The 27,500-nt window shown below is 39.6% G+C and overlaps 1 long non-coding RNA gene and 1 pseudogene across 1 annotated transcript in view; both read right to left on the bottom strand.

The window, feature by feature from the left end:
- Positions 1-629: 629 nt before the first annotated feature.
- On the bottom strand, positions 630-2,587 carry LOC149137094 (uncharacterized; annotated as a pseudogene).
- Positions 2,588-27,352: 24,765 nt separating this feature from the next.
- LOC128251138 (uncharacterized) overlaps positions 27,353-27,500 on the bottom strand; it is a 31,540-nt gene continuing 31,392 nt past the window's right edge. Inside the window, exon 3 of the long non-coding RNA XR_008266991.2 lies at positions 27,353-27,500. This exon is cut by the window's right edge and continues 1,772 nt beyond it. This is a non-coding gene — a long non-coding RNA (uncharacterized LOC128251138).

Genomic DNA, 27,500 nt, shown 5'->3' with positions numbered 1-27,500 from the left:
CTTTTGTTTTGCGAACAAAAGGAATTTTGTGTCGAAGGCAAGATATTTTTGAAAATATTTTTTCAGAATCGGAATCTCCATAGCCTAAAACGTGGGATTCCGGAGAAAAAAGCTTAAGTGGGGAAAGGTTCCGTTTGCATATTCTCCATCTATACCAGCATATGCATTCATCTATAAGCATATATAATAATCTATGTCTAAATATGGGCAAATATATCTATGTTCTTATATGCATGAAGGTTATTAAGGATATCTAAAGTAAAGAAAAATTGTAATGAAAAAATAATCTGATAAAGCAGGGAACTTGTACTCTAGTGATTATACTGCGTACAATAACTTCATCCTAAAGGAATAATACCGAAATTAAAAAAATAAGTCCCAACAATAAAATCTTTGATAATATTAACAAGGAAGATATTCTATCGTAAGTATATTAAGATTAGCGGATAAAATCGAACCTTTCATATCTAAAACCTTGAAACTTAACCTTGAAGGATCACAAGAATAATTTCAGTTGAAACTGAACTGTTAGATTTAGTTTTCCTTCTCAATCGAACGTAGGAGGAAGATGCTAGCTAGCAGGTACTGGATAAAATCATCCCCAAAATATATGAAAAAAATTGATCTCATTACGGAAAAATACAGATGAAGAACTCAGTTGGTTTAGCACACTACAAGACAAAAAGCGCGCATAATTCTTAGAATTTGATATTGACAACTATTCGATATCATAAATTCTTCTTAACAAAGCTCTGAAATCCACTTTTAAAATAGTACAGATTAGTAAAGAGGAAATTTATATTATAATTTCGTCTAGAATCCATTAAATCATTCTGTCGCCCTAATGAAATCTCTTTCACACATGCATGCACATACACTTACAAACACACATACACACTCTCAACGTGAGCGATATATTACTTTTATAGAGAGTGAGAGAGAGTGTGGTAAATATGTATAGAGAGGTGGGGAAGTTTACCATGCGAAAAGCGAAAAATGAGATAGACAAAGAGAGAGAGAGAGAGAGAGAGAGAGAGAGAGAGAGAGAGAGAGAGAGAGAGAGAGAGAGAGAGAGATCTTTTCTGCTGTTGTCCCAGAATTTGAAATTTTAAAATTAAGTGGAAAATTTCAAATTAGGTATACTGATTGTAGCGTGATGGAGGAAAAAGACAACAGAAAAAGAAGCAAAAGGGAGAAAGAAATACAGAGACCTTACCTGTTGACCGTGGCGGGATAAACGATCACTGACCAGATAAAAACACGACCTTTCACACGCGCCCTCTCTCATCGAACTCCCTGCACGTGCTTTGTGCCCACGCATGCCCCTGTGGCTCTTCTACCGGTCCCTGCAGTCTTCACTTCCGTTTGCCTCATCTGCAATCCTCTCCACCAACACTACATAGCTCATCACAGCCCATAACACCACAAACACCACGCCCCCCCCTCCGATCTTTCCCACTTACTCCTCGCTCCCGAACCTTAATTGGTTTCATAATCAGCCAACCAGGGAGGAGGGTGACGCTCCCTCTGTGGTCGCTGTGCGACCCCGGGACTGGCCTGAGTTCCTGGCATGCTGCTGCTGGCTTCATCATCTTGCCTACTGCTGCTGTCTTCATCCTCTGAGGCATTGACGATCTTCCGCACAACCAAAACATGGCGTGGCATACCATCGACAGACACGTTGTTCTTCGAATTGATGGAGGTTATGGTTCCCTTTCCCCATTGTGATGTACACCGTGCATTTGGTTTTTTTTAAACCCAAACTTCTTCCTCGACCTGCACGAAGGCGTGCTCTTCCTCTCTCCCGGGTCGCATTGATGCAGTACACGGATGCCTCCACTCGTACCTGAATATTGCCCTGTGTGGCACCGACTCCTCAGCCTGTCCTAACCTGGGCGACATATTGTACCAAAATACGGCCTCGATTGGGGAAATGTGCCCCCTCTCTGCCATGGTCTTGATGGTACAATGATGCCTTTCCACCACTCCATTTCTACTTGGTCGGAATGCTGCCCTGAAGAAGCGGCTGACCTGCCACCCATCAAGCATTTCTTTCAACACCTCCGAGCGAAATGCAGTGCCATTATCCAGAAGCAGCTCATCCACAGGGCTTCGTTCCAGGAATATCTCATTTAATACTCTCGCGATTTCCTCTGCGGTTCCCGTCTTCCTCTCCCTCCATATGGCCAACCGCCCCGGTCCGCAGTCAACTATTGAGAGGTACGTCCCCTGCCGGTAGTGTGTTATGTCCACTGCCAGTCGTTCCCAGTTGTGATCCACTGGAATACTTCCCTGCCTCATGTACGCCCGGAGCAGAGTCGATGGACTGGCACCTGTCACAGCTGCTAACCACTCTCTGTATGCTCCGTCTTGTTACATCGGAGTCGACTTTCCTGGCTAGGAACAACGTCCTGTCCACTCCCATGTGATGCATGGTATGCAGTCTCCTCACCTCCGAGTCACTCAGACAGCATTCTGCAGCCACAGCCTGCTTTGCATTCTCTGGCAGCCCCAACTTCAAAGCCAGGTTCACCCCCTTCAAAACAGCATCCAACTCCGCCACATCGATATGGTTGCAGTCATCCATCTTCCTGAGCCAGGCTGCATCTTCCACCACGGTGCCTCCCATTTCCAAGACAATCCCTATTGCGATGCTACTGGCGTCACACTATACGATCCCGCTCTTTGATTTGGGAACATACCAACTGCCCCTCACTGTATCCTATGCTCTCACTCTGACCAAGACTTCTTGCATTATGTCGGTCGTTTTCTCCCCCATTCTATCGTTCCACTTCGTTCCTTCGGCTCGTCTCTTGATGAAGCTACATGCTGTACAGAGCCATCCTGCAATCGGGTAGTGTCCCACCAGCTTCCCACACACCGAGAACAGTTCCCATCTACTCATGCTGGTGCCCAGTTCGGGGATCTCGTTCCCTCGCCAAAACACAAACACACCGGCCTTGTCTCTTACGAACTTATAAGTGGATGTGTCGCATAGAGTTTTTTTACAGATGAAACATTGGTCCTGTTGGAGTCATTTCCATACCTAATCATTATATTTTGTAGTAGGGGTTCTGAATGAGAGGGGAAGATGCATGACGACCACCAAAAATAGCCGTGCAAAAGTTTTCGACCACCTCAACCAATCAAGATACAGTGTTTTAAGACAAAAAATGTCTATAATGAATATTCTTACGTAATGTTCATTTCAAGAAGTTACTGTACATTGTTAATATTTCGTGTGGTTTTCCTTAGCTTCAATGCGCTTGGAAAGAGATGCGTACAAACTGCCGGATACTATAGAAAGAGGCTGCGACATGTTGGCTGGAGGGCCCAGAGCTGAGACGGCTGCACAATATGCGCCAAATGGAAGTTGACAAAACTTCATTTTTGGCCAGATGCTTTCTACACTCTATAAAGATGGGATAATCACATATTTTGCTTAGTGAGAAACTATCAAGTTAAATAGTAGTAACACTGTTACTGCTATCTGCTCCACCATGACCACCACAAAGAAAATCTACGTTGAATAATGTAGAGCATAGCGTGAAAAAGAGGGAGGGTATTAGCAAATGGAATGATTTTCATCGTAAATCTTGTTTACTAAAGACTGTTTACCAAGGACTAAATAACAACAACAACAAAATCAACAACAACAACAACAACAACAAAATCAACAACAGGTTCAACTGTAGCACTGCCGCCGCCGCTACCACCACCACCACCACCACCACCACCGCCGCCGCCGCTGCCGCCGCCGCTGCCGCCGCCGCCGCTGCCGCCGCCGCCGCTGCCGCCGCCGCCGCCGCCGCCGCCGCCGCCTCTACCGCCTCCACCGCCGCCACCACCGCCGCCGCCACCGCCACCGCCGCCGCCGCCGCCATCACCGCCGCCGCCGCCGCCGCCTCCACCGCCGCCACCGCCGCCGCCACCACCACCACCACCACCACCACCACCACCAGCACTACCACCACCACCACCACCACCACCACCACCACCACCACCACCAACAACTGCAACAATAACGACTCATCGATACTACTGTTCACTGAAGGATCAAAAACTAATGTCGATAAAGGCATGAACATTGCAACACACCGTGTTTCATATCTCGCACACGATGTAGCTTCCTTGTACTTACAGAAACACATCAACTCGAAATCTTGAACCTTCCATTGATTCTGTTACTCGATCTTTTGTGGTCTTATTTTGAGGGTATTTCTCCTTTTCATTTTACACAACTTTAAATTGGTTGTAAATACCAGCTTTAGGATTTAACTCAACGTCCATTCTTGTTTGACTCCATCTTACCTCATATACAGCTTTTGCTATTAGGAAAATCCATGAACGTTTTAATACCACTGATGCATCAAACGTTACATTAGTTTGTTTTCTTCTCACATTTCTCTCCAACCGATTAATATGACTTCAACTTGTGAGCGAAATAAAATTTGAAATCTACAAGACATGTTTCAGAGTTAAACGAAAAGGCCACCAATAAACATTTTTATGACTCCTTCTGGATGATATATGCACATGGAATTTGACTAGTTTTCTATATATGATCTCATATCAGCTTATATAAGCCGACAATATTTGATAATTTCTATTTCTACATTAGGTATCGGTGATACTAAAATTTGAGATTTCCAACGTCAAATTTACAAGGTGATATCGTCATTTTAGGTGTCACACAACTAATCGGGTTCATAGAATGCCTTCCAGTTAGGAATCCGGAATTCACATCGTGATTAGATCTGTTATTGGTAATATTTTCATGCATTTGCATTTTGGAATTATGTTGTCCTCCTGATTACACAGTCCATAGTTATTTAATGAACCAAGGAAGCAATCCGTACGTGATTGTCTCGTTTGTTGGAATTTGTAACCAAATTTCTCTCAAATCACATTCAGCAATCTGAAAACTAAGAGAACATTTTGACCAATATTGTTTTTATATATACCAGGATTAGGCAGGTTGTTTGATAAAAAAAAGCCACATATTTTTTTGTTTACGTTCAAGAGTCACAGCAAATTTTTACGAAATTATGAGAATATATATGTATTTATGTATGTTTGTCTGGCAAAGGCTTCTAAGTCGAAAATTCGGTGTGGACTGAGATCCCCGTTGACAGACCCTAATATTAAATAAAAGTTTAAACACTTACTGTATGCAAAATTAGTAGCCCCAGTTCTCTGTAGCTACTGGGTTTGTTGATTATATGAACAGATTGGTTAGTTATTCCTCTGGGATTGGTCAAAGACTTGTAGACTCCTCTGCTGTTCAGAATCTTTTTCAATCTATGGAGAAATAGTTAAATTTGCTCTGCTTATTTATAGGTTGTACACGCACACATACATATGCCGTGCTCTGCCGTATATAGAGCACAGCATATAACCGATGCTTCATGTGTTTCTTTATAAATTGAAACATGCGCCCGTGAAGAAAAATCATGACTACGTTTCGAAATATCTTGTGATTGTCCATCTACATATACTCTGTGTTCAGAGTTTATATAGTAAAAGCAAGAATGAAAATGTATATACACTCTTACATGTGTTTGATTGATGAATAAATCGTTTATACAAAGTTTTACCTCACAATCATCAGAGTCTGTATTATAGACAAAATATTAGCTTTAAGGCAATTCATAGTAGTAGTTATCATCATTCATATTACCACGAGGAAACAAAAGCCGCCCGATGGGCCCGAGTGGCTGAGGCGCAACGTGGCAACAAAACCACAATTCAGTCTTTGATGTTGCGGGACGGGTGCAAGATAGACGAATACAAGCAGTTGTGTGCGGGATTTCGGCAGCACTTCGCTGAACTGTACGGGGTTCGGGAACTGTATGTGGCGGTACGAAGACGGGGTTGGATATTACTTCTCACGTCGACGGCCTGCTGCAGCTCTCTCCGCCAGAGATTCTGAGTTCTACGAAATGCTGATAACAGCCGAAGATATTCGTGAGGCGATGTCTAGCTGCACAAGAGTTAGGTCTCCGGGTTTGGATGGTCTGCCCTTCGACCTTTATACCCATGTACCAGACTTGTTCGGTGAGCTCTTGGTAGATGTCTACTGTAATTGGTAACAGAACAGTTCCCATCTACTCATGCTGGTGCCCAGTTCGGGGATCTCGTTCCCTCGCCAAAACACAAACACACCGGCCTTGTCTCTTACGAACTTATAAGTGGATGTGTCGCATAGAGTTTTTTTACAGATGAAACATTGGTCCTGTTGGAGTCATTTCCTTACAGTGTCTCCATGCGCTCACAGCTCTCAGCTAATCGGACAATGCAGTCGGTGGAAGTTCCACCATGGAGTTCTATAGGGGATTAGTGGAGCGCAAGAGCGACGACGTCCTCGGGGAATCTCTGGCCGTCGCGGATGATCGATTGGCTGGTCTTTCCCGAAGAACGTTTGGGCCATGGATGACTTCCAGAAATCCCTGACCTGGTAGTGTTACCGGGGGGGGGGGGGCTCTGCCGGTTCTAGACAAGCTGTACAGGCACGGAAGTGCGGTCATTCGGTCCTGTCCAAGATGCATGCAGAGCGATAAAACCAACCTGTAAGCACTTCTACAGTACCCGGGCATTGCTGACTTGTGGAGCTTTGTTGAACAGCTGCTTTCGCATATGGGACGGATCGGACTATCGTCCAAGTCCATCGTGATGATCGTCCCGCCACCTTCCTTTGGGCAGGGAGGTCAGACAGTTTTTCTCTGTCTGGTTGCTATGGCGAAAAAGGTTGTGTGGTGGACGCATCTGAAAGGGTTGAAGACAGGCACTTTCATCTTCGGCCAAGGACATGTTTTCCAGGTTGCACCTGAAAAGGAAAGTAAAGGTGGATAGGGAGGCGCTGTCGCTCAGTTAGTTCGTTGAAAGGTGGGCTAATGTGGCGAGGTTGACCCGTGTGAATGGGCCTAACCAATGTATTTATGTATTTATATGTACACATATATATCTACGTGTGTATGTATGTATACATACATACATACATACATACATACATACATACATACATGGTGGTTGTCTACTCCTTAAACAGAGTTTGACCACCTCCTGCACCTACACCTTAGCCCTTTCATGGCGTCTGATGTGGCTTTTTAAACCAGACAGTGTTTTGAAAAAAACACCCACACAGATTGCACCTCTGATTTGCACTACCAATACCTGCAAGTAAGTTCTGCTCATTGTGGATCCTAACATGTCTTTTAAGACCCCCATTGGATTTGCAAACCCTCTGGCACACACCACATTCAAACGTGTGCACAGACATATAATCAGAATAGCTGGGTGAGGTTTGTTTTCCATGGGTTCGCAGGTGAGATTTGAGGCCAGCCAAGGACAGACATGGTCTGTCACAGACTGTGCACACAAAAAGGTCCTTGTCATTCACCTTCTCAGTCTTCACCTTTTTCCTTAAATGTCTCTTGAGCCCTGCTTGCATCATCCTGGCCTCTTCAAATGCTTTCACTCCACTCCACACCCTTGTTCGCCATCCAACTCGATCTGAAGCGAGGACTTCTATATCTTTTGGAGCCATTCCAATTGACTTCATAGCAGTCCTTATGCCATCCTTAAACCTTTTTTTAGGTTTATGCCGATAACGTTTCCCCTCTGCAAGCTCACCATAAAACAGCTGTTTCGGCATGCGTTCATCTGCCATTCGAACAATATGGCCACACCATCTCAATTGGTTCCTCAAAATCATGGCTTTAATTGAGGGGATGCCTGCAGATGCAAGGATATCTGTGTTTGGAGTAAAAGAATTCCATTTAATTCTTAAAATATGACGAAGGCATTTTTGGTGGAATTTTTCTAACATTTTAAAATGCCTTTCATAACAGGTCCAAGTTTCACAGGAATACAATAGGGATGTTAAGACAAATGATTTGTAAAGAGCCAGCTTTGTATTGTTATTTATATGTCGCTGGCACCAGACGCGTGACTCCAAGCCACCAAATGCTTTTGCTGCCCTTTGAATTCGCAGGTGTATTTCCGTATCAAGATTTCCATCATCTTGAACAGAGCTTCCCAGGTAGACAAATGAATTGACAACCTCAAGTAACTTTCCCTTAACAAAAATTTTAGGGAGGTTACAAACAGCACCATACGCAGGTTGATACATTACAACTGTTTTTTTCAGATTGATGGTCAGGCCAAAATCATCACAAGCTGCATCAAATGCAGATACAAGGGATTGCAGACCCGATTCAGAATGACTAACCAGATCGCAATCGTCAGCATACAAAAGTTCCCTAATAAGTGAAGTAAAAACCTTCGTTTTAAACTTCAGTCGGGTCAAATTAAAAACATTCCCCGTTGTTCGATATTTTATGTAGATACCCTCCTCAGAGTTTTGAAAGGAATGTGACACCACAACGGCAAAGTATATTGCAAAGAGGGTGGGTGCATCAAGGTCTCCCTGCTTTACTCCATTTTCCACAGCAAAAGATTCAGAAAGCCTACCACCAAAATTAACCCTAGCTCTCATATCCTGATGCAAAGCCTTGACCATGTTTATAAACTTTTCTGGGCAATCAATTTTCCCCAGAATTAGCCACAGAGCACTTCGATTAACAGTATCGAATGCTTTGCTCAAATCAACAAAGCAATGGTACAGAGCAAGATTCTGTTCAATGCACTTCTCCTGTAATTGTCTGACAGTAAAGATACAATCAGCTGTGCCCCTGGAGGAACGAAAACCACACTGAGACTCAGACACCATACTTGGAACTATAAAGGTATTTAAACGTTCTAACAAAATGCGGGCGAGCACCTTTCCAACCACAGACAAAAGGGAAATCCCACGAAAATTACCACACAGATCCTTTGGCCCCGATTTATATAAGGAGACAAGAATGGCATCAATCCAGTCTTGAGGCACTTTCTCACTTCTCCAACAGTGACAAATTAAAATATTTAAGAGTTCCATCATTTTGTCACCCCCATATTTCAAGACTTCTGCACAGATTCCATCAGATCCTGGAGACTTGTTGTTATTCAGCTTATTCATAGCTAAATAAATGTCATTTAGAGTTGGTTCAGATGCCATCTCTTCTATAACTGGAAGTTGTTCAATTTTTTCTATCGTCCTCATATTAACGGATGATGGTCTATTCAAAAGTGCAGAGAAATGTTCTACCCAACGCTTATGAATAGAAGCGGTGTCAGTCAGAAGAAAACATCCATCTTCTGTTCTCACTGGAGCTACTGAAGAAGATTTTGGACCATATACCTCCCTAACATAAGAATACAAACAACTGGCATCATTTCTATCAGCTGCTTCTTGTGCCCCTTTTGCCCTATCATTCCACCATTCCTGTTTAATTTTCCTTAGAGCAGTTTGCACCCTCCTTTTCATACATACACACATACATACATACACACACACATACATACATACATACATATATATATATATTTTAACTTTGAATATATGCACACACACTTGCATACACGTCTGCAGACAGCCGCATGAAAGCTCCGCCTCACACGAACACCTTTAGAAGTAGCACTTACAGTTTAATTTTATTATCAAGTATACCACATAAATATTAATTTATAATAATAATAATAACAATAATAATAATAATAATAATAATAATAATAATAATAATAATAATAATAATAATAATAATTATTATTATTATTACTATTATTGTTGTCGTTGTAGTTTTTTTACAAAGGTGTTTGCTTCCACTATTTTGAACTCTGAGCGTGAAATTTGCAATAATTAATATGATAGACTGATGATGAAATAACTTCGATTAGGCCAGATAGTTTTACTACTGAAGTCAAAAAAGAAACTGGGTCACCAGTTGAAGAACCAATGAGTTCGTCGAATCAATGAGATAATTCTAGAAGTTTCCTTCAACCAGGTGAATATGTTAGACTTTTGCCGCCTTCATCTCAGACAATCGAAGTTATCATTTTGGCAGCTTATGTGGTAAACTAATTTTATTTTTTCTCTGGAATAAAAAAAACCTGATAGTTTATTAGTGCAATTAAGATAATTATTTTATGTAAACACACACACACACACACACTTGCATACTCACCTGAACATACTCGCATGTATAACGCCCTACCCATCCACCATACGCACACACGAACACCTTTGGTAGTAGCACTTAACAATTTAATTATATTATCAGCAATATACCATATAAATATTAATCTAATGGACAGGTGCCAATATTTTTAACTTCATCAAACCTTCCACGCATCAATAATGGGAGATTAATACTTTAGTATTACAAGATAGTTATTGTCTTTCCTGTGATTCAATCAACACATTTGTTGGAAGAAGAATATCTTAGTTACTAAGTATCAGGATTGAATAACGGAATTGTTGTTGTTTTGACCTAGGTCGGCCTTAATGGAACGCATATGTAACCATATGCATGGACATCCCCACTTTTTACAAGCATCTAATAAAACACTATTCAATGTGTTGTTTCTGATTTTATTTAAAGACCGTAGCGTTCGATATGATAGACATTTGTTTGCTATTTATAGCAGTTCGAAATCATGTAGATCAGGGGTTCTCGACCATATTTTACTTATGGGCACGTTTAATTACTATTTTATTCCGGTGGACCTCCATAGCTATTCAATGTTTAAAAACTAGTTTTATAGAAACTTCTTTCAAAATTCCTATTTTGTTTTCCACACATCAACTTGTCTAGGTTGAACTATGTAAAATATTAGGGAAAGAAACCTAGCTGTTTCTTGCAATACAAACCAATGCATACATGTAAAGCAAAAATTTTCAAGGGCCCTTAAAATACTATTGTGAATCCTCAGGGGCCCTTAATATACTATTATGGATTCCATCAAATTTTATATGGATCACCTGGGGCCATTTGGACTCTGGTTGAGAACCACTGGTGTAGAGGAACGGTCGGAGGGCGTGAGTATTGTTGATTCATTTTTATTTATCTTAGCAAGAGCTTGTCTACGTCATCTACTCTCAAGAATTGTCACATGAAATTGGTGAGCTCTGTCAGTGCTTATCTTAAATTTGAGGGCGTAAAAGTGTGATGAATGAAGCCTTACTACGTAGAAGAGAAGGTTTTCAACAAGTTTTGTTTATGGAATGATTTGAGCTCAGCACTGCAATTGACTTGTGGAAACACAACTCAGTTAAAGAGTAAAAATAGAGGTAAGATCTAAAGGGATTGAATCCCGTTTTTTAACGATTTAATAAGAGAAGATAAAATACGAAGTCCATGACTCTTTTCAGAGCCCTCGAGAATGGTGGGAATAAATTACTCAGAGACCGGAAATCTGTCCTGAATGATTGTAATAGAACAGACTCTGCAAAAGGCATTTGAGGTGTCAGGCGGTGGCGTTAACTGGGCGATGGCTTACAGGGTGTTCGGATTAAATTTGACAGCTTGCATAAAAGGAAAAGGGAACACAATATCCTATCCAAAGATAAAAATATTTTAGGAAAAAAAAAAATATATTTACTTGATAATGGCTCTGAGATAACAGTTTAATCAAAGTAGTTATCTTCAGCTCCCACCTCGGGCTCAAACAGCTTCAGAACTTGAAATGTGGGTTCTTCACTGTGTTCCTGAGAATACCTCCTTGATCTTGGCCACTAGCTCGGCTTTGGTGTTGCAGGGAGAGCTGCAGGATTTTTGGGTAAAATTTGACAATTTTTTTATCATTCCATTTTTCAGGAACAGCTGACATGGAGGATAGGAAGCTCCCTAAATACGGGGGAATGTGGAGGCCAGAGATTGGGGTTGATGAAGTCGTAGGAATTCTCCAACAATTACATCTGACTCTTTCCGGAGGTATGGAAAGGAGCTAAATCCTACTGCCACATATATGGCCTTCCAGCAGCCGCAACCCTCTTCAGCCAGGATTTGACCACAGCCTGCAGCAGCTTCACATAGCCGTCCGAATTGAGCCTAATGCCCTGTTCGAAAGACGTGAGACGGTATGACGTCACCCTTACTAGAAATAAACCTAAAGACTATCGCCTTTCTGCTAGCAACGGCTTCGTAGTCTCCGTTGTCGTTGTCCATGTCACGTCTTATAGCCTTTACAGTGTTCCTAGAGCATTGAGCAGCAGCCATGATGTCGGTATTTTGATATCTGGCTCGCATCATCATGATACGAGTAAATATTTCCCAATATTCAGATAGCTTTAAGGCGGCGAGCTGGCAGAATCGTTAGCACGTCGGACAAGATGCTTAGCGGCATTTCGTCCGTAATCAAGTTCGGAGTTCAAATTCCGCTGAGGTGAAATTTGCCTTTCACCCCCTCGAGGTCGATAAAATAAGTAACAGCTGAACTCTGGGATCGATGTAATCGACTTACTCCTCCCCCGGAATTGCTGGGTTTGTGCCAAAATTTGAAACCAGTATTTAGGTAGCTTCCCATCCTCCATGTCAGCTGTTCCTGAATAAAGGAATGATAAAAAAATTGTCAAATTTTACCCAAACACCCTGCAGCTCTACCAGCCAAATTAAGAAACAATCTTTCCGGCATTCTTCCACATTTTCCGTTGATAAAATCTAATTTACAAATCTGTAGTCGATCCGAGATTATATAGTAGGAGAGACTTATCTAAAATGGCGTACATTGAAATCAAACTCGAAACCATGTACTCGTGAAGCTAACTTCTTAACCACACAGCCATACCTGTGTGGCTAAGAATGTTCTTGTAAAACGTTCAGACACACCACCATTACATTTAATCATACCTATAATATCGAATATTGATTTTAGTCGAAATACCTCAGTTATATATCACTCAACTAACTAACCAACACATGAAGCCTGCAATCAGAATCACAGTCGAGACAAAATTATAAGAACAATCCAAAATTTCTACTAGACTCTGATCTGATGTTTACTCAAATTGATTTGATACTTATTTTTGGAAGCTAGGTAAACTGAGGCATTTTAGAGAATAATGTTATCTCCAACCATATAATATCACACTAACGGAGGGTTTAAAATTATGACTCTTGATAAGGCAATCAGATATCTTAACCAAAACTCAGGGCAGCTCGTTATGAATTTATTTTCGCGCGAACTTTACATTTTATGGTATATTAATTTCTAAGATAATCTTTTTAATACAAAACTACAGAAATTTAATTATTTAATCCAAAAATTCTCATAGAGGAGGAACAGGTCCACACAGATGGGTGAGGATTAAAAACGGGACAGACAAATGGTTGGGCTTAACAGGTAGTTTTAGACATTTGAAACTAGCCCGACACTATGGCGAAGCAAGAAGAATTATATGGATACAAAATCGATTTTGCCTTCTAATTAATAAAGAAGTGTGCGAAATATTTTTGATAATTTTTTTTTGGTGAGTGTGTGTGTCTGTGAGACTAGTGTTCGGTTTTGGGACACTGATTTAATCAATACAAGCATTTTGATGGGAATGGTTTTAACTCATAATGTAAGGGTATGTTACTAAATAGCAATGTTTAATCTGATATTTGCAATTTCTCTCATTTAACTATCTTCCCACATCTCAATAAATCATTGGGATTTTTTCTATGGATCCCCATTTTCCATAAGCTATGAAATAGTTTTAGTTCTGTAAAAAAAAAAAAAAATGTTGAGCCTGAGGACTCTTGAGACCGGTTTCCCGGCTTCCATGGCGTATAAGTGACAGAGATCGCAACATTCCCCTGAGCGGGACGTCGGTCCGTTGCAAGGTTCGAGAGCGGAAATTTTGGTGGGAACAAGCCGATTACATCGACCCTAGTACTGAATAGTTACTTTATTTTATTATCTTCAAAGGATGAAAGGCAAAGTTGACCTCGATGGGATTTTGACTAAGATCGTAAAGAACCAGAAGAAATGCCGTCAAGCATTTTGTCCGACGGGCTGACGATTCTGCCAGCTCGCTACCTTTTTTTAGAAATATAATTATATATTCTTTCTATTGCGCTCAAATTTTGGCATAAGGTAGCAATTTCGATGTGGGGGTGGAGGTGGGGTCTAAGTTGATTAAATCGATCCCCGTACTCAGCTGGTACTTATTTCATCGGCCCCGGAAGGAGGAAAGGCAAAGTCGACCCCGGCAGCATTTGAACCGAGAACGTAAAGACAGACGAAATCACGCTAAGCATTTTGCCCGGTGTCCTAACGATCCTATCACCTCGCCGTCTTATTCTTGCTATCTAATAATATGTTCGCATTAAATACCAATTTTACAGTAATTAAATTTCCATTCCCGTTTGAGTCCATTTTCACTTATATCATTACTGCTCTCGGGAAGAGCCATGAACGGCACAACACCGAGACTCATCTCACTTTAGATGAGTTATTTCTTCTCTTTTTACACCATTTCTTTCTATCTCAGTAATACAATTTTGAATTGTGCGTGAAGTAAAATTAAGAAATTTTCTCCAAGACATATTTTAAAGTAAACCAATGAAGGTTGACAATAAACATTTTTACGACTCTTTCCTGGTGATAAAGTCGCATAGGATTCGAATATTTCTCTGTTTATGATCACATATCAGCTAATGTCATATAAACCAATAATATTTTGATAACTTCTCTCGCAAATAGGTATCAGCCGCAACAAATTGGAGGTCTCCAACGTCATATTATAAAGGTGAGTGGTATTGCCATTTTAAGCGTTACACAGCTAATCCAGTCGTCGAAGTGTCGGATTATCGACTAAAACGCCGACAGTTCGCATGTTTTCACTAGGTCTGTGCAATTATGTTGGCATATATATATATATATATATATATATATATATATATATATATATATATATATATATATATATATATATATATAAACTTACTTGGAAATGGATGCGTGGCGTTCAATCATAAGATAATATAAATAATATAAATAATATATATATATATATATATATATATATATATATATATATACATATATACATATATGCCCATACATGCACACACACACACACACACACACACATATATATATATATATATATATATATATATATATATATATATGTATGTATGTATGGGCATATATATATATATATATATATATATATATATATATATATATATATATATATATATATATATATATATATATATATATATATATATGCATATATACATATATGCCCATATATATATATATATATATATGCATATATGGGTACAGGACGTCACAAAACGTAAACAACATGAAATACGAAGACAAACTTGGGTATGCGAACAACGAGAGAAACAAATGGAAAACAAGACAAGTAACATAAAGAACGACCCTTCATCAGTTGTCGGCTGTCCATCCACACCTCATTTTGAGCATTTAACGACAATATGAGGCTTTGAAAAACAGTTGCCTCCGCGAACCAAAATATAATTTGGGATTTGCAGAGGGTCTAAGTTGGTAACAAAAGCAGGACAGTGGAGACATACAACAATCCAAACGAAAACAAAACATGGAGTGCCGTTAGGCCAGACGAGGTAAGGTAGCGAATGCTGGAGGAATATTGTTTTTGACAAGAGAAAAGATAGAAGAGGAGACATAAGAACGCGTCTGGTCTGTAAGACAGACTGAAGGAAAAGAAAGATGATCACGCGAGGAAAAGAAAATTGGCCGATGGTCACGTGTGAGCAACGAGAGAGAGAGAGAGAGAGAGAGAGAGTAAAGGAGAAAGAAGGAGAGGGAGAGAGAGACATAGAAAACAGTGAAGGGGAGAAGAAAAGAATGAGAGAAAGGACGAGAGAGAAAAATATATTTTTCTCTCTCATCTTTTCTCGTGTGTTGAAACAGATATTGTATTTCGGGATGGTTATTTTTTTTCCAAATAAACACATGCACTATATATTTGTTCTCCACTCGTTTATTACTGTTCTTATTTTAACTTATGTCCACTGTCCGGAAATCTTTCGTCACACATCTGCGTCCTCTTCAGCGACACTTTTCGCTTTCGTGTGTGTTCTTGCTCCACTTACTCCATTCTGCGCTTCTATGATGTGTATGCTAAATGTGCGCATGCGTTTGCGCGCGCGCGCGTATGTGTGAGTGCGTATGTGTATATGTGGGTGTGTATGCTTGGGTTTGTGTCATTGTTCTTAGCAGCAGTATGGCCTTCCACTTAGCCTCATCCTCTCACCCCGTTGTGCTACTGCTGACCCAGGACCCGAAAATTTGGCACAGTTCCTGTATCTCTCTGTGTTTGTGTGTTCGCCCACGGTGTTGCCATCGTGGTAGTTGTTGTTATTGCCATTGTCGTCACTGCCGCTGCTGCTGTCGTTGTTAGTCGTGTTGTTGATACTGTTGCGGCAATCTGTGAAGTTATTGTGTGTGTATGGGTTTGCTTCACACGTTGTTTGTATCCATTCTCTTCATATAGATTTATTTATTTATTTTTGTCTATTTGTATTTCTTATATTTATCACAGGTGTGTGACATATATATATATATATATATATATATATATATATTATTTATTTATCTATCTATGTTTTATTTATTAATATTTTTCCTCTCTCTTCTCCTTCCTTCTGCCTTTAGTCATGTGGTGTGGTAGTGAGTGTTATTGTTTCATTCGTGTTTTCTATTGAGGCTCGGTCTGTCTACTGCTATGTGTGTAGCCTCTGTGATCTGTCTAAGTGTCGTGTTAGTTCTATGCGTCGATAATACTTTAACCTCTATGCTATTAATCGAGCCTCCATATTTTGCCTGAGCACTGACGAGCCTTTCTCTTCTTTGAGCCCTCGCCAGTGTTCATCTATACGCTCTCCTATGCTGCGTGCAGTCTCTTCAATGTTGGTAGTTGTTATATTTCTGCACCGTCCCTCAGTATATCGTAACCTATACACTATATTAATAACCTTACAATTAACCCGTGGGTTCCTCCTACATACAACACAATTTTTCTCCGTACATGGGGCTTATCAAAGGATAGGTTCTACAGATCAGGGATTTTATAGGGACACCAGGCCTTTCTACTACTTTAATCTGTAGATCAGCCTTACTTAATGTGTCTCTAAAAAGGTATGCTAGTTCGCCTCCAGGGATAGCATTGACGAACATGACACTTTGGTATTTTTTGTTGTCATATCAAGAGTTGGCCTTATCTATCTAATTTCTGTGCTGTTCCAAGATTTTCTCCTGTACAGCGTGCAGATCCCTTTAACATCACTCTCTATGATGGCTTTGTACTTAGTTCTGGCATCTTTGTACACTCTAATCCTGTCCCTTTGATTGTAGCCAGAGAACTGCATGCGGTGGATGAATTGTTGTATGTGTCTTTCTAATTGCATAGGGTCGCACATGCGAGACACATTCCTCATCATTCTCACCAAATCAGCTATAAGAATGTTGAACTTGGTGATGTCCGCAATAGCTGCGTTCTTGTGAACAAGGTGCTTAAAGGTCATGGGTTTGGCATAATGAGAGTAAAGGATCTGGACCTTACCGTTCTTCGTTTCTAGCCAGAGTTCTGAGTAAAAAACTGGTAACCTATAGTTTGGGTACTTACTAGGGTAGTCTATCATTATTTCAGTACTCTGATGGATGGAGTTAGCTATTTGCTGGATGCTCTCCTTAGTGTTACCTTCTAGATCATCAACATTGTCTTGTAGGGGTACTTTGGCTACTATGTTGATATCATCCAGATAGCGGGAGTACATGGTTAGGTTTATGGAGTTCTCTGCTAATTTCTCTTTAAGTCTCCTATCCCAACATACCATAAATAGGTTAGCCACATCGTCAGCGATACTGACACCGATGGCTGTACCTTCCTCTTGGGCGTATATCGTGTTAAAAATTAAAAATTAGGCCCTCTAGTGTTGTTTTGGTGCTCGCAACCAAACTCCATTTAAGATGGGCAGTTTTCCGCAGAAGGCTGCTGGAGAAAAATTGAATTAGAATGTAAAGTGAAATAGCTAAATATGCATGTATTCTCATGCATATAGTTGCATATCTAGACGTGCTCATATATATTTAAATGATAAACTTCTGGAAAGTTTTACAGATTTTTACAGTTCCTGTATGTATGTATGTATGTATATATGTATGTATGTATTATGCATGTATGTACGTACACGCCTAATAGTGTGTGGGTGTTTACGTGGCGCGCGGTGCTTGTTTATAAATGCATATCTCTTCGTCTACCTGTCAACCTTTTTATCTCTCTACACTTGATGACACACATTTGCACACACACACACACACACACACACACAGGTACGCGCGCGCGCGCACACACACACACGCGCACGTACGCACACACACCCACCCTCACTCACATGTCTAAACAACGGTCACACTACATACAATTTATACGTTGATGTGTGACCATGTACGAGTATGTGTGTGCGCGTGTGTGCGTGTGTGTGCTTGTGTGGGGGGGTAAATACAGATATTAAGTTATTAGGAAGATAAGTGCGAAAATGATTTTCTTTTGTAATTCACAGTTGATCGAATGAGAGGGGATAGGCAAGACTCTGAGATAAAAATTGTGTTGTTACAATATACCAATGAGTTTTATTAAATGTAGTCTTTTATTTCTTTCATTCCCAACTATATACAGATCGATATCTTTGATACATTCGTTGGATCTATTCATCAGAGATACTGATTTATATCTATAATTGTATCTATACTATATATCTATTAATCAATCACTCATTTTATCTATCTATCTATCTATCTATCTATCTATCTATCTATCTATCTAATATCTCCATCCTCTCTTTTCTTCATATATTACACACACATGCAAACACACACACATGCAAACACACACACATGCAAACACACACACATTAATGGTCTTTGTATTCAATTATACACAGGCAAGCATTATTAATCGAATACACACGCACGCAAGCAGGCACACACACACATATACACACGCTCACACACACACACACACACACGCACACACACACACACACACACACACACACACACACACGCTCTTTTTCTCTCTCTTTCTCTTTTGCTCAAATATTAACGTGTAAAAACATTGATTGAAAACAATTAGGTAGAATCAATATAATTTTTGGAAGTTTGATAGTAACATGAAAGTATTATCGGTCGTCTGCTTCGTCACTATGTAAGTTGTGTACCTGCAGATACTGTTTATATGCTCGGGTTAATTTTGTTCATATAAGTTCGATATGAGTGGGGTTAATATATACACACATATGTAAAATGAATTAAAATCGGCATGAGTAATAAAGTTTATTCTCAAGTAGGACTGAGATGTTTGTGTAGGTAGATAACAAAAAGGAAGGAAAGAAGGAGAAAAAGAAAACAAAAAAGGCAGTAGGAAAAGAAGTAGATGGAGGAGAAAAAGGAGAGACAGATGAAAAGGTGGACAAAAGAGATTAAGAACAAAAGGAAGACGAGAAGATTAAAAAGAAAAGGCAGACAGATAAGAAGACAAAAAGAAAAAGATGGAGGGAAAGGAGAGAGAGAGAGAGAGAGAGAGAGAGAGAGAGAGAGAGAGAGAGAGAGAGAGAGAGAGAGAGAGAAAGCAAGAGAGATAGGGGATGGAGAGAGACAAGTAGTTTATATATATATTGAAGATAACTAAGTGATAATGGTGTTAGAGGATAAGTTGTACAAAAGCATTAACGTCAGAATTCACTAAAAATATACATAGAACCATAAGGTCATTGACAAGACAGCCCGAACTTATCGAAATCAGCAATATATATAATTAATTCAAAACACACACACACACACACACACACACACACACACACACACACACACACACACACACACACACCCACACACACACACACACACACACATACACCCCCCCCCCACACACACACAAAAAGAAAAAAACAAACAAACGTTTCGACTTTGGAAAGGGAAGAAACAGGAAATCCATGTTTGTTTTCGTTCGGTTTCCTTGTATGTCTCCACTGTTCTGTTTTTGCTACCAACTTTAACCCTCCATGAATCCCAAATTTTATTTTGGCTTTTGTGGGAACAACTGCCCTCAAAGACTCATATTGTCGTTCAGTGTTCGAAATGAGGAGTAGATAGGCAGACAACTGATGAAAAGTCGTTCTTTATGTTACTTGTCCTGTTTTTTCATTTGTTTCGTTCTTTGCGTATTGAACTCGTGTTTTCTTATTTTATATTGTTTACTGTTTGCGACGTCTGTACCCATGTATGCATATATATATATATATATATATATATATATATATATATATATATATATATATATATATATATATATATATATATATATAAATATATATATGTATGTATATACATATGTATATATATATATATATATATATATATATATATATATATATATATATATATATATATGCAGATATATATTATTTATATTATTATTTGATTGAACACCACGCATCCATTTCCAAGAAAGTTTATATATATATATATATATATATATATATATATATATATATATATATATATATATATATATATATATATATATATATATCTATATCTATATCTATATATATATATCTATATATATATATATATATATATATATATATATATATATATATATATATATATATATATATATGTCTATATATGTATATATGTATATTTACGTTGGTATCTATGTGTGATGTGTATTTGATTTTTACATATCGAATCTTTATTGCACTGATTAGATCGCTATTGCAAATATTCAATAAAAGCATATCTTTAATATGAAGCCAATTACATTTTTATACAACATAAGAGCGAGTGACCGAGTGCTAAGTGTAGCAAGTCTAACGACCAAATTAGTGTTGCGACTTTTTCGTATTTCATCACTGTTGTGTGAACATCAGATGTCTGTATATCGTGACTATGACGTTATATTAAAGACATAGCGTATGAGTAATCTTAGAATTATATTGCAACATCCGACTGATAAACCGTACTGTGCTTTAAGATCTAGGATGAGACGTTGTTGACTTTCTCGTCGCGTGGATGAACGAGAGTTCAGCTTGTTGAAAATCCTGTACCATTAATACTATTATAGTGGGTATGGTTTGTACAGAGCTAGTCCTGTTCACTCGTCCTTAGAATTTTAACTGGTCTGAAGCAACAAATGCCATGAGTCCAGGAGTTATCAAGATATAGGATTTGTAAGAAGTTACTGTCTATTAGATGAACAGCTAAAGCGCTGAAGGGTTTCATCAGCCCTGAGTTCGTTGGGATGTCTGTGAGTGACGTTTCGGAGGTAATTCCATGATATAGATGGGCCCTGACAAATGCTACTACTTCAGGTTAGAGCACTAGCGTAGCTGGTGGGGGGGGGGGCAGTTCACCCCGGGCGACACACACTCTAGCTACGCTAGTGGGTTAGAGTCGACCTTGGAACAATAGTGGCTAAGAGGTGGTTCTACACTCCTCAGAACCCTGGAACTCCTGAACCAGGGCCCTTCTACTGTCTGTAGGGTAAAGTCATACCCAGGACATATAATGTGACGTGGCACTCCGTTGGTTACGACGACGAGGGTTCCAGTTGATCCGATCAACGGAACAGCTTGCTCGTGAAATTAACATGCAATTGACTGAGCACTCGAGCAACGTGAAATAAAGTTTCTTGCTCAAGGACACAACGTGTCGCTGGGAATCGAACTCACGACCTTAGATCCTGAGCCGAATACCCTAACCACTAAACCACGCGCCTTCACACACACACACACACACACACACACACACACACGCACACACACAGAACTGGCACTCCGTCGGTTATGACAACGGGATTTCCAGCTGATTTGATCAACGGAACAACCTGCATGTAAAATTAACATGCAAGTGGCTGAGCACTCCACATACATGTGTCCCCTCAACGTAGTTCTCAGGGAGATTCAGCGTGGCACAGAATGTGACAAGGCTGATCCTTTGAAATACAGGTACTACTCAATTTTTTTTCCCTAGCTGAGTGGACTGGAGCAACGCGAAATAAAGTGTCTTGCTCAAAAGATACAATGCGTCACCGGGAATTGAACGCACGACATTACGATCATGAGCCGAATACTCTAGTCACTAAGTCCATATATATATGAATCAACGAAACAAAGCCGATGCAAGTCGCTTGACTTGCAAGAAATAGCAACTAAATCTTTCTCCAAACACACTTTACCATCTTTTATGAGAAAGGCTATATTGTATAATTTATTTCTAGATAACTCTAGAAAGACGGGATGTTCACAGCGGGAACGCCTATAAATATGGGTTCATCGATACGGTTTGTTTCGTAGCTAAACAACAACAACAACAGCAGCAGCTGTAGCAGCAATGATAACAACAACAAGAATAACAACATTATTTACATTATTTACAATTGACGGATATTTGTCTTCATCTTGTTTGTTGTTAACACAACGTTTCGGCCGATATACCCTCCAGCCTTCATCAGGTGTCTTGGGGAAATTTCGAAACTGGGTTCCTAAGGTATTTTTCAATGTTGTTATTATTATTATTATTATTATTATTATTATTGTTCAGTAGTTTTATTTTTATAACGTGCTTTCACTTCACTACCGAGCGCAGCTCTGTGCGCCTTGGGTATGTGCTGTGGTTTGCTGTGGTGCTCTTATGTTTACTGTATTGAAAGTGTTTTGCGTAGAATGTGTGCAGTACCCAGTAGTGCAATTTTCTGTATGTTATATATATTTGTAAGTCCTGGTGTTTTTGTTATGTATTTGTCTGAATATTTTTTTATTATACCTAAGGCACCTACTATGATAGGAATTGTTTCTGTTTTTAGATTCCACAATTGAGTTATCTCTATTTCTAGGTCTTTGTATTTTGAAAGTTTTTCCATTTCTTTTAGAGAAACGTTGTCATCTGCTGGTATTGATACATCAATTAGAAAGCATTTTTTTTCTTCATGATCTTTGACAACTATATCTGGTCTATTGGCCTTAATTTCTCTATCTGTGTGTATTGGCATATCCCAGAGTATGGTTGCTTTCTCGTTTTCTGTGACCTTTTCTGGCGTGTGTTTATACCATCTTTTTTCTGTTGTTATTCCATAGTGTTGGCATAGCTTCCAGTGTATATAGGTCCCAGCTCTGTCGTGTCTGTGAATATATTCCTTCTTAGCCAGGACTGGGCAGCCAGAGATAATATGATTTATTGCTTCATGTCCAGCTCCACATATTCTACAGTTACTTGTTATATTTCTTTTCATTATGTGTTTTTGGTAATTTCTGGTGGGGAGGCTTTGGTCTTGTGCAGCAATTAAAAATCCTTCAGTCTCTGCTTTGAGTCCTGAGCTTCTCAGCCATTGCTGGGATTTTTCTCTGTCTATTTCTTTCGCATTTAATTTAGCCCGGTATTTATCATGTAGGGGCTTTTCTTGCCATCGTTTTATCATGGTTCGTTGCTGTTCTAGTTTTAGTTTGGATTTCTTCTTCTTCTTCTTCTTCTTCTTCTTCTTCTTCTTCTTCTTCTTCTTCTTCTTCTTCTTCTTCTTATTATTATTATTATTATTCAGTAGTTTTATTTTTATAACGTGCTTTCACTTCACTACCGAGCGCAGCTCTGTGCGCCTTGGGTATGTGCTGTGGTTTGCTGTGGTGCTCTTATGTTTACTGTATTGAAAGTGTTTTGCGTAGAATGTGTGCAGTACCCAGTAGTGCAATTTTCTGTATGTTATATATATTTGTAAGTCCTGGTGTTTTTGTTATGTATTTGTCTGAATATTTTTTTATTATACCTAAGGCACCTACTATGATAGGAATTGTTTCTGTTTTTAGATTCCACATTCGAGTTATCTCTATTTCCAGGTCTTTGTATTTTGAAAGTTTTTCCATTTCTTTTAGAGAAACGTTGTCATCTGCTGGTATTGAAACATCAATTAGAAGGCATTTTTTTCCTTCATGATCTTTGACAACTATATCTGGTCTATTTGCCTTAATTTCTCTATCTGTGTGTATTGGCATATCCCAGAGTATGGTTGCTTTCTCGTTTTCTGTGACCTTTTCTGGCGTGTGTTTATACCATCTTTTTTCTGTTGCTATTCCATAATGTTGGCATAGCTTCCAGTGTATATAGGTCCCAGCTCTGTCGTGTCTGTGAATATATTCCTTCTTAGCCAGGACTGGGCAGCCAGAGATAATATGATTTATTGTTTCTTGTCGATCTCCACATATTCTACAGTTACTTGTTATATTTCTTTTCATTATGTGTTTTTGGTAATTTCTGGTGGGGAGGCTTTGGTCTTGTGCAGCAATTAAAAATCCTTCAGTCTCTGCTTTGAGTCCTGAGCTTCTCAGCCATCGCTGGGATTTTTCTCTGTCTATTTCTTTCGCATTTAGTTTAGCCCAGTATTTACCATGTAGGGGCTTTTCTTGCCATCGTTTTATCATGGTCCGTTGCTGTTCTAGTTTTAGTTTGGATTTCATTTGTTTTATAGCTTTTGTTGTTTCTTCTTCTTCTTCTTCGTATTTGTTAGGTAGATTGATTTCTTGTTTGTATTTGTCAGCTTCCTTAAATACTGAAAACAGTTTTTTGTTTTGCTCGTGTTTTGTGGCTATTTGTATTAGTTTCCCTTGCTTCTGGAGTAGGTATTTTTGCAGTCCTATGGTGGTTATTTTATAATATTATTATTATTATTATTATTATTATTATTCAGAGCCCGGGCTACCAACGCCAAGATTCCGAGTTCGATTCCAGGCAGTGAACTGAATAATAATAATAATAATAATGATAATAATAATAATAATAATAATAATAATAATAATGAGAATAATAACATCGAAAAATACCTTAGGAATGAGAACTCAGGTTCGAAATTTCCCCAAGACACTTGATGAAAGCTGGAGGGTATATCAACCGAAACGTTGTGTTAACAACAAACAAGATGAGGACAAATATCCGTCAATTGTAAATAATGTAAATAATGTACATAATTCCTAATCTCTTAAATGTAGAACTGAATAATAACGACAGCAATAACAACAGCAACGAATGATTTCTGAGTGATTCGTTCTACTGAGCAGAAATAGCAGATAGACCACTACCATTATAACTTACTCTCTGAAAGCGTTAGATAATACAATGCTAAATATACTGCTATATCAGGTCAAGTGTAAGTGTTACTGGTAACATCTCGTCTAACAACCTGTTGCATGGCCGATTGGCGACTAAACCGACTCCGCTACCACCAGGCTTTTCTGATGACGTGCATTGCTAGAAACCCAGCAGGATGTAAAGCGACATCTGTCGAAGGACGGATGACCTCAACTTTGGGCCAACTACTGTCTAGCAATTGCGTGAGAACTTAGAATATTCGGGTTAGTATCTGTTGTGGCGAGAGTCATTGACACCTCTGGCGGATTGGAGAATGACTCTCGCCACAACAGTATCTGGCGTGCTGTAACATCCCCGGGGGGTGAGACAACTTTTAGGTTTTGTTAAAGATGTCTCGAGGAGAGGGCACTACTATGTCGACAGCTGCATCGGTGGCGTAGCTGGACGAGTGGCTTTGGAAAGCAGCATGAAAGTGAAAACTCTGAGTATAAACACTCACCGACTGTGAGTACTTGCGAATAGACGAAGGTTAATGGAATCAATCCCGACAATAAATATCGGGTTAGAAGAGAATTAGACTCCCACCGACTCTATTTATCCCGAAGAGAGCATGTCTGTCTGTATGTCATTCAGTCCCTTCTTCCGTCCGCTCATTTGTTCGTCCGTCTGTCTACCTGTCTATCTGTATGTCTGCCTGCCAGCCTCTCTCTCTGTGTGTGTGTGTGTGTGTGTGTGTGTGTGTGTGTGTGTGTGTGTGTGTGTGTGTGTGTGTGTGTGTGTGTCTATCTATCTATCTATCTATCTATCTATCTATCTATCTATCTATCTATCTATCTATCTATCTAGCTGGTTAGCTATGTGTCTATCCACATACACACATGTATGTATGTATGTATGTATGTATGTTTATTTATAGGTATATGTCTCTCTCTTGATACACACACATACACAGACACACGAACGCGCACACACACACACACACAGACACTAACATACGTGCATGCACACATACATACACATACAGAGAGGTATTTATGTGTATATACATATACGCATATGCTTCTGTGTATATGAATACATACAGGCGCACATGTGTTATAACATGTACACACACACACACACACACACGCACACATACACAAATGCTTTATTTACTGTTGTTGCTCATTATCAACAAAAATAAAACATGATGGGACTCTGCACGCTTACTAGAATAAAATTTATTGATAATATTGCGTTAACTGGAAGCCGAGCGAAATGCTTAGCTGTATTTCGTCTGTCTTTGCGTTCTGAGTTCAATTTCCGCCGAGGTCGACTTCGCCTTTCGTCCGTTCGGGGGCGATAAATTAGGTACGAGTTGCGAGCCTTGTACCTAGAGTAGGAAGGAATTTCAACCATGTTTCGTGGTCTGCTACCACAACAGCTCCTTTATAGGATCCAGTTAGCTCAAGACATCATCAGGAGGAACCACGTCTGGTTTCGGCCCCTACTCCTCTACCATTTTGACGTGGCGGGGCCCCTCCTTTCGGAGGTGTCTTCAGCTCTGGTGTTGGGTGCATGTCTTCTTTCACTGTTTGCGACTGTTTTCTAATTCAACTGTGGAATGTCCCTCGCTATGGTTATTTTCCAGGAGGTTCTGACCACACGTCTTACGGTTCATCAACCCGCGTTGTTGAATTACTTTCTTCTGACATACCTTCCCTTGGTGGATTAGGATTGAGTTAGCTCAAGACATCATCAGGAGGAACCACGTCCGGTTTCGGCCCCTACTCCTCTACCGTTTTGACGTGCCCCCCCCCCCCCCTTTCGGAGGTGTCTTCAGCTCTGGTGTTGGGTGCATGTCTTCTTTCTTCTATTCCCTGGCCTCTTCGATGCAGCGTCCAACTGATTGTCATGTCAAATTCCCCTTTTTATACCTGCTGCTAGCCTCCAGCAGGCTGCCCCAGCAAGTTGTCACGTGACACTGTCTAAATTTCCCGCTGCTAGGGTCCAGTAGGCAGCCCCAGCAAGTTGTCACATGACACTGTTTAAATTTCCCGCTGCTAGGCTCCAGCAAGTAGCCCCAGCAAGTTGTCACGTGACACTGTCTAAACTTTAACTGACAATGGAGGGCGCGTAATCTTAGCCCACGCATGCTCTAACTGCATTAACTGGGACTTCAAGTCTTGTTCTTAACCCTCCGGTGGTGCGGTTCTGTATTTTTCATGGTTAGTGCAATGGGCTATAGAGAACTCCACTAATAGTTTTAGCTAGTTTTAGTACTTTTTATTACTTTATATGTGTTCTTAAGCTATAATATTACAAAAAAAACAAAACAACATATTCTGATATAATGTATTTATTTAACATGCAAACAGAAACAAACGAGTACTTTTTGAAAATGAAGGTCAAGCAAAATAAGACTATTTTTTTGGTGGGGAGAGTGCTCCTTTCATATTTACTGTTTACTCATTGTTTGTATTATCATCCTCATCACTCTGAGCAAAGCAGTCAATGCAAAT

The sequence above is a fragment of the Octopus bimaculoides genome, chromosome 2 (assembly GCF_046866305.1).
Source record: "Octopus bimaculoides isolate indiv1 chromosome 2, ASM4686630v1, whole genome shotgun sequence".
NCBI classification, from domain to species: Eukaryota; Metazoa; Mollusca; class Cephalopoda; order Octopoda; family Octopodidae; genus Octopus; species Octopus bimaculoides.
The sequence above is the reverse complement of the archived record's forward strand: the minus strand, read 5'-3'. Positions and strand labels throughout refer to the sequence as shown.